The 12,696-nt window shown below is 43.7% G+C and overlaps 1 protein-coding gene across 1 annotated transcript in view; it reads left to right on the top strand.

Moving 5' to 3' along the window:
* The window catches only part of GALNTL6 (polypeptide N-acetylgalactosaminyltransferase like 6), a 1,039,950-nt gene that overhangs the window by 51,723 nt on the left and 975,531 nt on the right, over nucleotides 1–12,696 (top strand). The window lies entirely within an intron of this gene.

The following is a 12,696-nucleotide window of genomic DNA, read 5'->3' as shown; positions in this document are numbered from 1 at the left end:
CCTGTTGGGTAAATAAAATTTTGTTTTGAGTTGATTTTGATACAAATTGATCTGACTTCAATTTTTTATTCATTTATTTGAATTGTTTCCTTTTTGCGGTCATTAAAGTTTTGAAGTCACCCTTGACTCTCCCTGTAAGCAAGATTTGCTAGCTAGTGTACATGTCCCATGACCTTTGATTAAGATATGTGGTGCATCATGAGTTGCACAATCAGATGTTCTGATTTTGTCTAAATGCAAACATATTTACTGTGTTTTCTTGCATACAGCACACCTCCATATCTAGTACACACCTAGTTTTTGAAGGCCATCTGGAAGGAAAAGAAAAATCTTTCTTTATAGTAAGGGAGGCTAAAAAAAGACATCAGATTTCTCGTGGGACAAAGCCTTTTATTCTGGAAATTAAGACATACAAATGCATTGGTTTGCTTTAAATATCTGTGAATTATCAAGATAACACTTTCTCTGGGATGATCAAGGCTAATTTGAGTTAATTGCCATTCAAGCTATATGTACAAATAACTTTCCCATGTCTGTTTTGATGTCAAAGGGACACTCAGACCTGGGATAAACCTGATGTCTGTTTTTACCCTGAGTAGCGGCAGCTAGGGAGCTAAGCCTGTTCCTATGTCTCTATTAACCCCATACACTGGATAGTGTCTCTAGACTGACACTACACACTGGGTGCAGTACTGGATTGGAACTGGTATGCTAGATCTGGGCCCATGTGTTGGATGGAAGTAGGATTATTTCTGGATTTTAAAATATACTCCAACATTTTAGAATGCCAAATAAGAGTTTCAAATCTTGCAAATTTTTATGGTGCTTTTGGATGTAGACACCTTCCCAGCATCTCGTTTCACAACCTGGGTTGGATTCCTAATCTTTAGTTCTGTCAGAACAATTCAAACAATACATGATCCACCTTCCACTGAAGTCATTGGGGAATTTTTTTATTCTGCTTACTCTTATGGGAGTGGGGTCACATCGCTAGAATCTAGAAGATACTCTGTTAGCAAAACTCTGAGCCATGCGATTCCTCTTCGCACTCTCCTTTGGCATGCATTTTATAATAATGATTTCTGAGTAGGAAAAGGAATATATTCCTCTAGACTTGCTTTGAACAGTCAGTGGATAGAAGGGCGAGAGGTGTGCAAACCTCGAGAATTATTGAGTTGTTCTAATAAAGTATGCTATCAATATTTATTGATTCACCAGTATGTAGACTAAATGGAATCTGAAAATCCCTCCTGGAAAAAGATACAATATTGCCCTTAGTTACATTAAAGTAAATATAAATCTTTCACATTTGAAAACTGCTGGTATAACCTTTGTTGTTTTATGTGCTGTAGGGCAGCTTTAGCTTAAAAATATCCTAATACTCTTTGGATACAATTGGCAAAAAAAAAAAAATAAATTGATTTTTTAGCCAAAACAAAGGATATATAAATTGAATCAGCCTTTTGTTGACTTATGTGTAGGATGAACAACATGTCATAGGGCAGATTGTAAAAGATTTTAGAAAACATTTTTAAAAGGTGCAACAACCAGCACAACTTCACAAGTAAATTTAAATATTCAGAGTCAGTCTCAAGTGGAAACTACAACAAAAATCTTGGGAGACAATTTAATTTCTCAATGGTTGTATTCTCTTTGGAATGTTGCCATCACTGGAGGAAAATCTGGGAATCATCTTAATCTGATAAGGCATTGATGTAGTTTAGATTTAAATTATACTACTTTTTCTTCTGGGATGATGTGAAAAATGAGTCGTATAGGGCAGACACAACATTTTTCTCTTGTGAAAGCAGTTTTGATATATGAATAAGGTGAAAACAAATTCCATTATAGTCTCAGCAATCCACCACTTCTCAGTCTCCGCATGGAGTCAGACTTGTGTGCCTGTACCAAGTTCCAGTGAATTCATTCCTTCAAAAAATTTTTTACAGCAGAGCAAGTTGCAGGTCTAGGGTAGTTAAGGACATGTCAGTAACTGAAGACTTAGAGAGTTGTATTTACATTTGAATAATACTCAATGCATTTTTAAAACCTTCAGACGAGTTACTTTTAGTCTGTCCCTCAAATATGCAGAAGGAGGAGGAAATCTCTCAGGTGACCAGATTTCAAATGATTTGTGGTTGTGTAGGTCAACACCAAAACTATATTACCTGTTGTAAATCTGTTTGAGAAGAATCAGTGAGTCCATGAGAGATTCCCAAAGCACCAGTATAATGTTGGTTTTAACTTGTGAATCATGTTTACACACTCACCCATGCTAACATTGCATGACATCCCACAGGACCCTTAAACAATCTAAAATAGCCCCAGGATGCCATGTCACACTGGTTGAGAATCACTGCTGTATGCTATGCTGCAGACTGCAGTATGTACAAACCCTCTGTGGTTTGAAGCTATAGCCACATCTTCAGGAGGCCTCAAATGCCTATACAATGTCTACACAAATGCTCGTAGTATGGGGAACAAGCAGGATGAACTTACCCTCCTGCTAGCTGACACCAAGCCAGACATAGTGGGGCTCACAGAAACATGGTGGGACCCAACGCATGAGTGGGCGGTGAATATCAAGGGCTATAGGCTGTACAGGAGGGACAGGACAGGGAGGAAAGGTGGGGGTGTGGTGCTCTACATCAAGGAGGATTACACATCCTCATCTAGTAGCACAAGGTCAGATGAAGGGCACACTGAAGTGCTCTGGGTTAGAATACAAGGGAGTCGAGGGGAAAGGGACTTAACGGTGGGGGTCTACTACAAGCCACCCAACCAAGGGTAAGAGCTAGACCAGGAATTCTTAAGTCAGCTCACAGAGGTAGTTGGGTCAAAAGATGTGGTCATCATGGGCGACCTGAACTTTCCAGACATCTGCTGGGAAGAGCAGTCAGCCAGGTCTGAAAGCTCACGTAGGTTCCTAGCCGAGATACAGGACCTCCATCTAACTCAGGAGGTGCATAGCCCCACCAGGGAAGACGCCTTGTTGGATCTGGTGCTGGCCACAGGCAACAACCTTGTGAGGGGGCTGCGGGTGCTCAACCACCTGGGTGACAGGGATCATCGCCTGCTGGAATTCACCATCCAGCACGAGGTGGCAAAAGCCTGCAGCAAGGCAGCAGCCCTGGACTTCAGGAGGGTGGATTTCAATGAGGTAAGAAGAATAGTTGGGGAAGTACTGAGGTCCCAGAGGGGAGGGGAGTCGGGTGTCCAAGAAGAGTGGTCGTTCCTTAAGGAGATGATCCTCCATGCCCAAAGGGAGGTAATCCCAACAAGGGTCAAAGGGGGCAAGAGGGCGCAAAAGCCCCCATGGCTCACCAAAACTATACGGGAACGTCTCCTAGCTAAAAGGGTGGTGTACGCCCAATGCAAGGGAGGGGCCATCACCAGGGAGGACTATACCTTGGTTGCTCAGGACTGGGTGGGGGGTAATTAGGAAGGCCAAGGTGGAGATGGAACTGGGATTAGCTACCCAGATCACGGACAACAAGGAGTCCTTTTTTAAATACATAGGGGGCAAAAAGAAGGTACTGGGTAACGTGGGGCCTCTGCAAGACACACTAGGAAATCTGGTTGTCGCACCAGACGACAAGGCTAACCTATTTAATGATTTCTTTGCCTCCATTTTCCTGAGTAGGGACCAGATCAGCCCATCCTCTGGGACCCCCTCAGGCCCCGGGGGAGGTGCACCCAGGCCTAGGGTCAGTGAGGAGCTAGTCAGGGAACATCTGGAGGGACTGGACATATTTAAATCAGCTGGTTCTGATGACCTCCACCCCAGAGTGCTGAGGGAATTAGCAGAGGTCATTGCGGGACCCCTGGCACAGCTTTACGAGCACTCATGGTGCTCTGGTGAGGTGCCAGAGGATTGGAAAAGGACCAATGTGGTTTCCATTTTTAAAAAAGGGAGGAAGGAGGACCCAGGAAACTATAGGCCAGTCAGTCTTACTTCGGTCCTAGGTAAGCTTTTTGAGAGAGTTATCCTGGTGCATGTCCACAAGGGGCTAGCAGGGGAGATTATGCTTAGGGGCAACCAACACGGGTTCATTAGAGGCAGGTCCTGTCAGACCAACTTGGTGGCCTTCTATGACCAGGTCACAAAATCCTTAGATGCAGGGGTAGCAGTGGATGTAGTCTTTCTGGACTTCAGGAAGGCCTTTGACACTGTCTCTCACCCCATTCTCATTAAAAAAAACTAGGGAACTGTGGCGTCAACACCTACACAGTCAAATGGGTTGCTAACTAGCTGTAGGGCCATACCCAGACAGTGGTGGTGGATGGGTCATTTTCGACCTGGAGGGATGTGGGCAGTGGGGTCCCCCAGGGCTCAGTCCTTGGACCCGCACTGTTCAACATCTTCATCAGTGACTTGGATGAGGGGGTAAAAAGCACCCTATTCAAATTTTCTGATGACACTAAGATGTGGGGGGATGTGGGCACGCTAGAAGGGAGGAATAGGCTGCAATTGGACCTAGACAGGTTACAGGGGTGGGCAGATGAGAACAGAATGGGTTTCAACACTGACAAGTGCAAGGTGCTGCACCTGGAGAGGAAGAACCAGCAGCATACCTACAGGCTGGGGAACTCCCTTCTCATCAGTGCAAAGGCAGAAAAGGATCTTGGAATCATTATTGATGCCAAAATGAACATGGGCTGACAGTGTGGGGATGCGGTTAGGAAGGCCAATCACACCTTGTCATGCATCCACAGATGCATCCCACGCAGGTCCAAGGAGGTGATCCTCCCCCTCTATGCAGCACTGGTCAGGCTGCAGTTGGAGTACTGCATCCAGTTCTGGGTGCCACACTTCAGGAGGGATGTGGACAGCATTGAGAGGGTTCAGAGGAGGGCCACCCACATGATCAAGGGGCAGCAGTGCAGGCCCTATGAGGAGAGGCTAAGGGACCTGAACCTGTTTAGCCTCCACAAGAGAAAGCCAAGGGGAGATTTAGTGGCCTGTTACAAACTAGTCAGGGGGGACCACCAGGCATTGGGGGAGTCCCTGTTCCCCCGAGCACTACCAGGAGTGACTAGAAATAATGGTCACGAGCTGGCAGAGGGTAGATTCAGACTAGACATCAGGAGGTGCTACTTCACAGTCAGGGCAGCTAGGACTTGGAACCAACTTGCAAGTGAAGTGGTGCTGGCTCCTACCCTGGTGGTATTTAAGGAGGTTAGACGAACACCTTGCTGGGGTCGTTTGACCCCAGTACTTTTTCCTGCCATGGCAGGGGGTCGGACTTGATGATCTGCTCAGGTCCCTTCCAACCCTACTAACTATGAAACTATATACAGAGAAATAGACCCCTTAGGTATAGCCTTATCTACTAATGTAGATACTCATTTTATACAGTTTAACTGTAATGAATAACATAAATGAGTTATGCAATTGATTTTTAAATTCTTTGAAGCATTTGTTTCTGGCATTGAATAATGGGGGTCGGTAATGCAATACCAAGCCTTTCACCTGTTTAGCACTAATTCACATCATGGTGCAGGTAAGTCCAGGTCATTGCTTGATGGCTCTTCAGGGGTTGGAGGAAAATAAATTCCAGGTTCTAGTATGTAACAAGTGGCAATTCTCAGGGCTGGGTCTCACATCGGCCTGCCCACCTGTCTTGACGGGCAATCCACCCGATCCTGCCTGTCATGACTTTGTCGTTCCTATATATGGATGGTATGTGTGGGAGACAGCTCATTACTGCCCCGATGTCAGGGGGTGCTATCTGCAGCTCTGACCTCTCCTACACTGCAACCCATGCCTCACAGATGGCACCCAGATTAATTTTATTAGATGTTTAGGATTGTGAATCCAAAAAGATGACAAAGCCAGTAGGGAAATACAAATCACATGAGCGAGGGACTAACATTAGAGGGATGGGGGTGAGGAGGGGAACGCAACTAGGTTACAGAAAATACAATGTTAGCCAACTAAGCCTGGGGGTAGAGGAAGGAGGTTCGCAATGCTGAGAGAGAAAGAAGATAGATACACACAAACCCGTACAATGGTCCACAATGGTGGAGGAAGTAGGTTGAAGAAAGTGTCTCGCTTCATATAGAGTCCCATTGTGGGAGTCCTCTTCAGGTGGAGCCCCTCAGGATGTCGGCCAGCAGGGCATACTTTTCCTGCTTGCGAGTCTGGGCGTCAGTGAAGGCTTGGCACTGGTTCTCAAAGGGGATGGTCACATCCACAATCACGACCTTCTTGGCCTCTGTTGGTGATCACGATGTTGGGGCACATCTGGCTCTTGCAGCCCGGGATGGTGCGGTTCATGGAGATTTCCCCCGCTGTGTCTGGGATGGCCCTCACCAGGCAGTCCTGGACAATGTTGTGGCAGAGCTGCCAGGCTCTGGGATGTGGCCTGCAGCTCCATAGCATGTGAGGGAGGGTCTGCCACGTAGCCACATTGTCAGGACCTCTTGTCCTAGTGCCTAAAGCGGATGGCCCCATTCAGAGGCAGGCAGGTGAGGCAGGCGCGGTGGAGGAAGCACCAGTCTGCAAAGCTCCCACTGGGCATGAAGTGTTTGCTGGAGTGATTACTCCCAGTCTGAGACAAGAGCAAATGGAGTCTAAAGTTGGGTGCACTCAAACTCACACTCACATCACCTCCCCACAGGCCACCACAGGAGGCCTCTTCTACTCCACCCCTCTCTCACTGGGGCCTCTGTCATACTGCCCATTACTGGGCCACACTCCACTGCTCAGCTCCTCCTTGAGTGGCCCCTCTTGGGCCATCAGGCTTCACTACTCTCATACTGGCCTTGCCATGCAGAACCTTCAATTCCTATGTGTTACCCTACTCTATGTGGGTTAGCCTTATGCCAAGTCTTGGGCTAATTCTGCTCCAAGCCTCTCACTGGGCACAACTCACAGGGCTGGCCCTTGCGCTGTCCTTCAAGTTTATTCTCATTTGACCCTACTCAGTATGTCCCTTGGGCTGTCTTTCAGACTTACTCTGACTTCAGCCCTACTCAGCCCCCTCACACGCACAGCCTTTCAGGCCTACATGCACTTCAGCCCTACTCCCTGCTAGGTTCAGGTGCCTACATGTGGACATACCTGCCCCCCACTACTTCCCCAGCTCCTTCCAAAGCCCACTTGAAGATGGGGGCTAGGGTTAAGTTGCCCCTCCTCGCCTTTCAGTTGGGAGGTAACTGGCCTGGCATTTCTTGGGGACTCCTGCACCATCAGGAGCCCTGCAGGCCACCCTTCCCCAGCACAGTGCAGTTTTAGGTCATGCCCAGGACCAGAAGCCTCCAAATGAGCCCCATAAGCTCCTACCCTTACCTCCAAGGTTGTTCCTGCTGCAGTTCAGCTAGACAATGTTTCTGCCTCTCCTGGCTGCAGCAAACTGCAGCCTTTATATGCCTTGTTCAAAATGGCTGCCCTCATCAGGCACCTGGTAGCTGCCTGCCTCTGCCCTTAAACTGTAATATTACAAAAGTGTAATACCTACCGGAAAAAAGGTCAACATTGCTTGGGCACAGAGAGTTGAGTCACATGGATAGCCTGTTTTTCTCATGACTTGAGCTACTTGTGTGGGGAAGAGAGAATTCTATTCTCAGTGATGGCAAAGTCCTAAAGCATCAAAAATTATTTAATTAAAAAAATCTAGTTTGTTCTATCTTCAATCACTTCCTTGCCTTAGATTATGAAAAGAAAAGCTTATTTCTCAGCATGACTGCAAACCACTTCATATTACTTTAGAAATTCTGACTAATAATCCATGAGTGAGAAGCTGGAGCGATCTGAAGGGTTCGAAAAGACAGGAAAATTTTCCTCTATGTGTTCTGGAATAGAAAAGTCTTTGATTATCCTTTTTTTGGTTTTTAGTGGGAGATAAAAATTATCATCATCATCATCAATCCACAGAAAATTACAATTTAAAAATATTCTATCATAGCTTGCACCAGTTGTTCAGTTTCCCCCACCCCCAGGAGAGAAATAACCTGATGTAGTATTGAAACCGCCGCTAAGAATAGTTAATGTATAATTTATAGTTACAATTAAAAAGCATTTTTAACCAAGAGTCACAACACAGTGACAAGCAAATTAGACTGTGATTTACATTACAGTGTGTTGCAACTTGATTTAGTGTCACTCTACAGGAACTGACAAACAGTCCCAATGGAGCAAGACTGTGGTTTCAGTAAAAAATGAATTCATTTCCTATGTGTTAGCAAAACTGAAAGATAGTTGGTATATACTACTATAGTAATGATTAATATTTTTTGTTTTATAGGTGTAGAACAGTAGAATCATATAAGGCTATTCTGGTCAGACAGAGAAGGTAATTGATAACCTAGTGCTTTTGTGAAGTAGAAATTCGTTTTAGCTCCCAAAAATGATTTTTCTTGTTAGAGAAGAAAGTCTAATCTGGTTATCAGTTCATATGTTTATGTCCATGGGCTATAATTTGTGGGTTGGGAAGGTCAAAATATTAAAAGTGAGAAGGTATCAGGTTAAATTTTGTTAAATCCAACATCCCAGAGCTGATGCAGTTGAAACATCATTACTGGTGTATCTAGAAGTGAAACTTTTTAAAATGCTGTAACTGATATAAAATGTTCACCAGGCAATTATTTTGAGGTATCATGCAGGATCATTTTAAAAGGTACAGTTTTTCTTTGTATTTTGTTGTATATAGAAAACCTAATTTTATAGAAAAATAGTATACTGGCATGGTATAATGTTAGGGGATATTATTGTTAGCAAGGAAAAAAGAAACTTTCTTTGGAAAATTCTCTCTCCTGACACTTTCATTCTCTTTTAGCAAAAAAGCTTAGTATTACTTCCCAAAAAATAGCCAACAGATATGCAGTTGGTTCACCAGAATGGCACATCTCCTTTGCTCTGTTCCAGTAAATCAAGGTAGCTGACTAAATGAAAAATCCCTTCTCCCTCTGTGATGCTATAGAAGTCATGATCAATGGAACTGCTTAAACTGAAAGCTCCCTTGCTTAAAAGGGACACATAGACCTGGTGTTTGGCCATCTTCACAGAAGGGCTCTTTGCTCTAAAATGTACTTCCTTGCCTACCCCAGTTCACCAGATTCTGCTGAGTAATGGGATATGTGTGGAGAGTTTGTTTTGGAATATTAGTCCTATTCAGTTAATCAGCCAAAATAAGGAAAAAAAACCTATTCAGTACCTTGCCACACTAGCTTCCGTGCTTGTAGGATCTTCATGCAAATCTATACGTAATCACAAGACAGAATCCTGCATTTAAGCAACACACAAACTACATTTCCTCCTTTATTATTTACTGGACTGTATCTGGCACCACAATTTTTTTTTAAAATGGAGTCATGCCCTAGCTGTCTCATTAAAATATCACTTTCTACCTTCCAAATCTACCAAAGAGTTTCTGTTTTAGAAACATTTATTTAAACACATATCAGGGAAAATATATAATAACAAACTAACCAAGTCTGATTCAAACTTACATTAGCAAAGAAATTTGGAATTTAAGAAGGCTGGCAGGGATATGAGTATAGTTTATCATCTTTGGGTATGCACATAAGTATTATAATCTACTCTGGAATATGTCCAGCAGGGGCCCTTGAGAAAATAGTGAGTACAATGCTGTAGAATAATAAAAGTAATTATGGACAGCTTGAATTGCATAGTATTTCTGTATGAGCTGTAATGGCCCCTTGATGCTCTAATGGGTTGTTGGGTAGCAGAGTAATTCACTTGATATTTTATAGTAGGGGAAGTGAAGAATGTTTTGATTAAATTGACACTTCTGACAGAAGTTTCAGTTTCTGGTTTTGACAAACCTTTTGATGGAAAAAGGTCTAGGATAGACTTTCTGGTAAAAAGAAACTGAGATTGACTAGTCCAGAATAGCTATAAGCCAGGTAGTTAGAACAGTGACATGGGATGTTGGAATCCTAGGCTCAAGGGCACTTTTACACATGCTCTGGGGGTAAGGGAGGCAGCACTTTAATTAGAGCTCTTTCAAGAACCGCTCTAATTAAAGCAGCACAGTGTGTCCAGTATCAGTGCTTCAAAATGGCAGTGTAGGTACTTGAACTAAAGCTCAAATGATGCACTTTTGATGCACAAATGATCAGTGACACTGAGGCACTTCAAAATGGTGGTGGGGGGCACTTGAACTAAAGGTCAAATGAACTTTAGTTCAAGTGCCCCTGCCACCATTTTGAAGTGCAGGGACACTGATTCATAGAACCTGGGAGGCTGTTGGAGTGTGGTAATTACCATGCTCCAGCAAACTTGATTGATCGAATCTGCTCCAATGTAATGTAATTACAACACATTCAAGTTCCCTCCACGTTCATGTACAGGCACCCACATTCTTGCTCTGCATTATTGGTTATACTTAGATTTCCTATGTACCAGGTAAGTGTCATAGTTACTGGGCTATATGGGCAGTCACTGGCCCAATGGCTATTTAGTTACAACTGAGGAACAAGAGTGATACTTGCCATACTGTAGCTAGGATCTTGGTGGATAGAGCAATTTCAAGTTGTTTGCTTGATGCAGGCTAGGGCCTTAAGCCAAGGTCTCCCATATGAGTATAGAACATATAGCTGTTTTGTGGTTAAGTACTTTTTAATGTATCATCCTGACACAGAATTGACACAGACACAGAACTGGAGTACATTTGTAATCTCAAATCATTTCCCACCCAGATCATCTTATAACTTCTTCAAGTAGGTTTTGAAAGAAGTCATTATGTTTTTAACTTGCAACTAGCACTAACTACATAAGTTAAGTACATTAACCTGCTTTTATTAAAAAATCCAAAACAAAACAACACAGTTGACATATCTACACATACAATATTGGACATTGTATAAAGATAAGTCCTCTGCAGGACACATACGGTCTGTCCCCCTTTTAGCCCACAGCTTCTATAAGGTTTACCAGTAATCTTTTGGATTGGTTATGGATAAAAGAGGTAGAAACAGGTTCACAGCTCAACCTGCAAGGTTAAAGGCACTGCAGTGCAACCCACTTCCACTGTGAATTTGGTAGGGCCCTACCCATTGTTGGCCCATTTTTGTTTTGTTTTGTTTTGTCTTGTTTTGTTTTTTACCTTAGTTTATGGTCTTCTCTGACAAGGCTGTTTTTGTTTTTACAAATTATATAGCTAATTATCTATCTAATTTCTTCTAAAGGAAACACTCCCTCTTTCTTAACAAAAAGTTATCTATTACAGGAAAATAACATCTAATGCATCTGGTTACATCAATCCCTACTACTAATATTTTAAGATAAAGCTATGATATCATGTATTTGGATTATTTAATCTATGGTCCTCCCTTATCTTATTCCAGACCTTGTTTAATTTAATTGTGTTTGATGCCCTCCTTTCCTTTGTTGACCAAGCTGATTGTCACATCTGCAAAGGTTCATACTACAGTCACTCAGAAACAGGCTTTGGGCCTTCTTCTTAACAACACTTCTGAAGCTCAGTCTAGGTCCCTTGAAAATGGCCAAGGCTGGCAATGAAATATGTCAGGTGGACACTGCAGCATGGACAGTGCCCAATGTTGTGCCCATCATCAAGAAGGGGAGAAGGGAGGACCTGGGTAACTATAGGCCAATTAGCATAACTTGTATCCCAGGGAAAATACTGGAAAAAATCATTAAGGAGTCTGTGTGATAGGCTTCCAGAAGTGGGATTCTGAACAACAGCCAGCATGGATTCATCGTGGGCAGGTCTTGTCTTACTAACCTCATCTCCTTTTATTATTACGTAACTTGCCACCTGGATAAGAGAGAGGAGGTTGACATTGTATACCTTGACATCCAAAAAGCTTTTGATCTGGTATCCCACAATGTTCTCATGACAAAATTGGAGGGTTGTGGGCTTAACTGTGAGACAGTTAGGTGGGTATGAAGCTGGCTGTAGGGTAGGACCGAGGAAGTCCTAATGAACAGATGTGTGTCATTTTGGCGAGAAGTGGCCAGTGGGGTCCCTCAGGGTTGGTGCTTGATCCAGTGATATTCAACAACTTCATCAATGATTTGGATGTGGCAGTAAAGAGCTCACTGGCCAAGTCTGCAGATCACACCAAGTTATGGGAAGCATGGTCATGCTTGAAGATAGGCTGCAGATACAGGCAGGCCTAGAAAGGCTGGCAAGTTGGGCGGATCGGAACCAGATGAAGTTCAACAGTGAGACACGTAAAGTGCTCCACTTGGGGATGAACAATCCCCTACAAACCTACAGGCTTGGCAACACCAATCTGACCAGCACTATGAATGAAAGGGACCTAAGGGTAATAATAAATCGCGGTATGAACATGAGCCAGCAGTGCGATGGTGTAGCCAACAGCGCAGTTAATACTCTGGCAGGCATCAATTGATGCATCTCAAGCAAAACCAAGGAAGTAATTCTTCCACTCTACTCGGCTTTGGTGAGACCACAGCTGGAGTACTGCATCCAATTTTGGGCACCTCACTTTAACAAGGATGTGGTAAAGCTTGAGAGAGTCCGGAGAAGGGTCACATATATGATCAGAGACTTGCATGGCAAGCCATATGAGGAAAAGCTGAGGGACCTGGGACTCTTCAGCCTGTAAAAGAGAAGGCTGAGAAGGGACTTGGTAGCAGCTTACTGCTACATCAGGGGTGTAAATCAAGGGCTCAGTGAACAACTGTTCACCAGGGCACCTTTGGGGAAAACCAGGAGTAATGGTCACAAACTCCTAAAA

This window comes from Alligator mississippiensis, chromosome 2 (genome assembly GCF_030867095.1).
Source record: "Alligator mississippiensis isolate rAllMis1 chromosome 2, rAllMis1, whole genome shotgun sequence".
NCBI lineage: Eukaryota > Metazoa > Chordata > Crocodylia > Alligatoridae > Alligator > Alligator mississippiensis.
The sequence above is the reverse complement of the archived record's forward strand: the minus strand, read 5'-3'. Positions and strand labels throughout refer to the sequence as shown.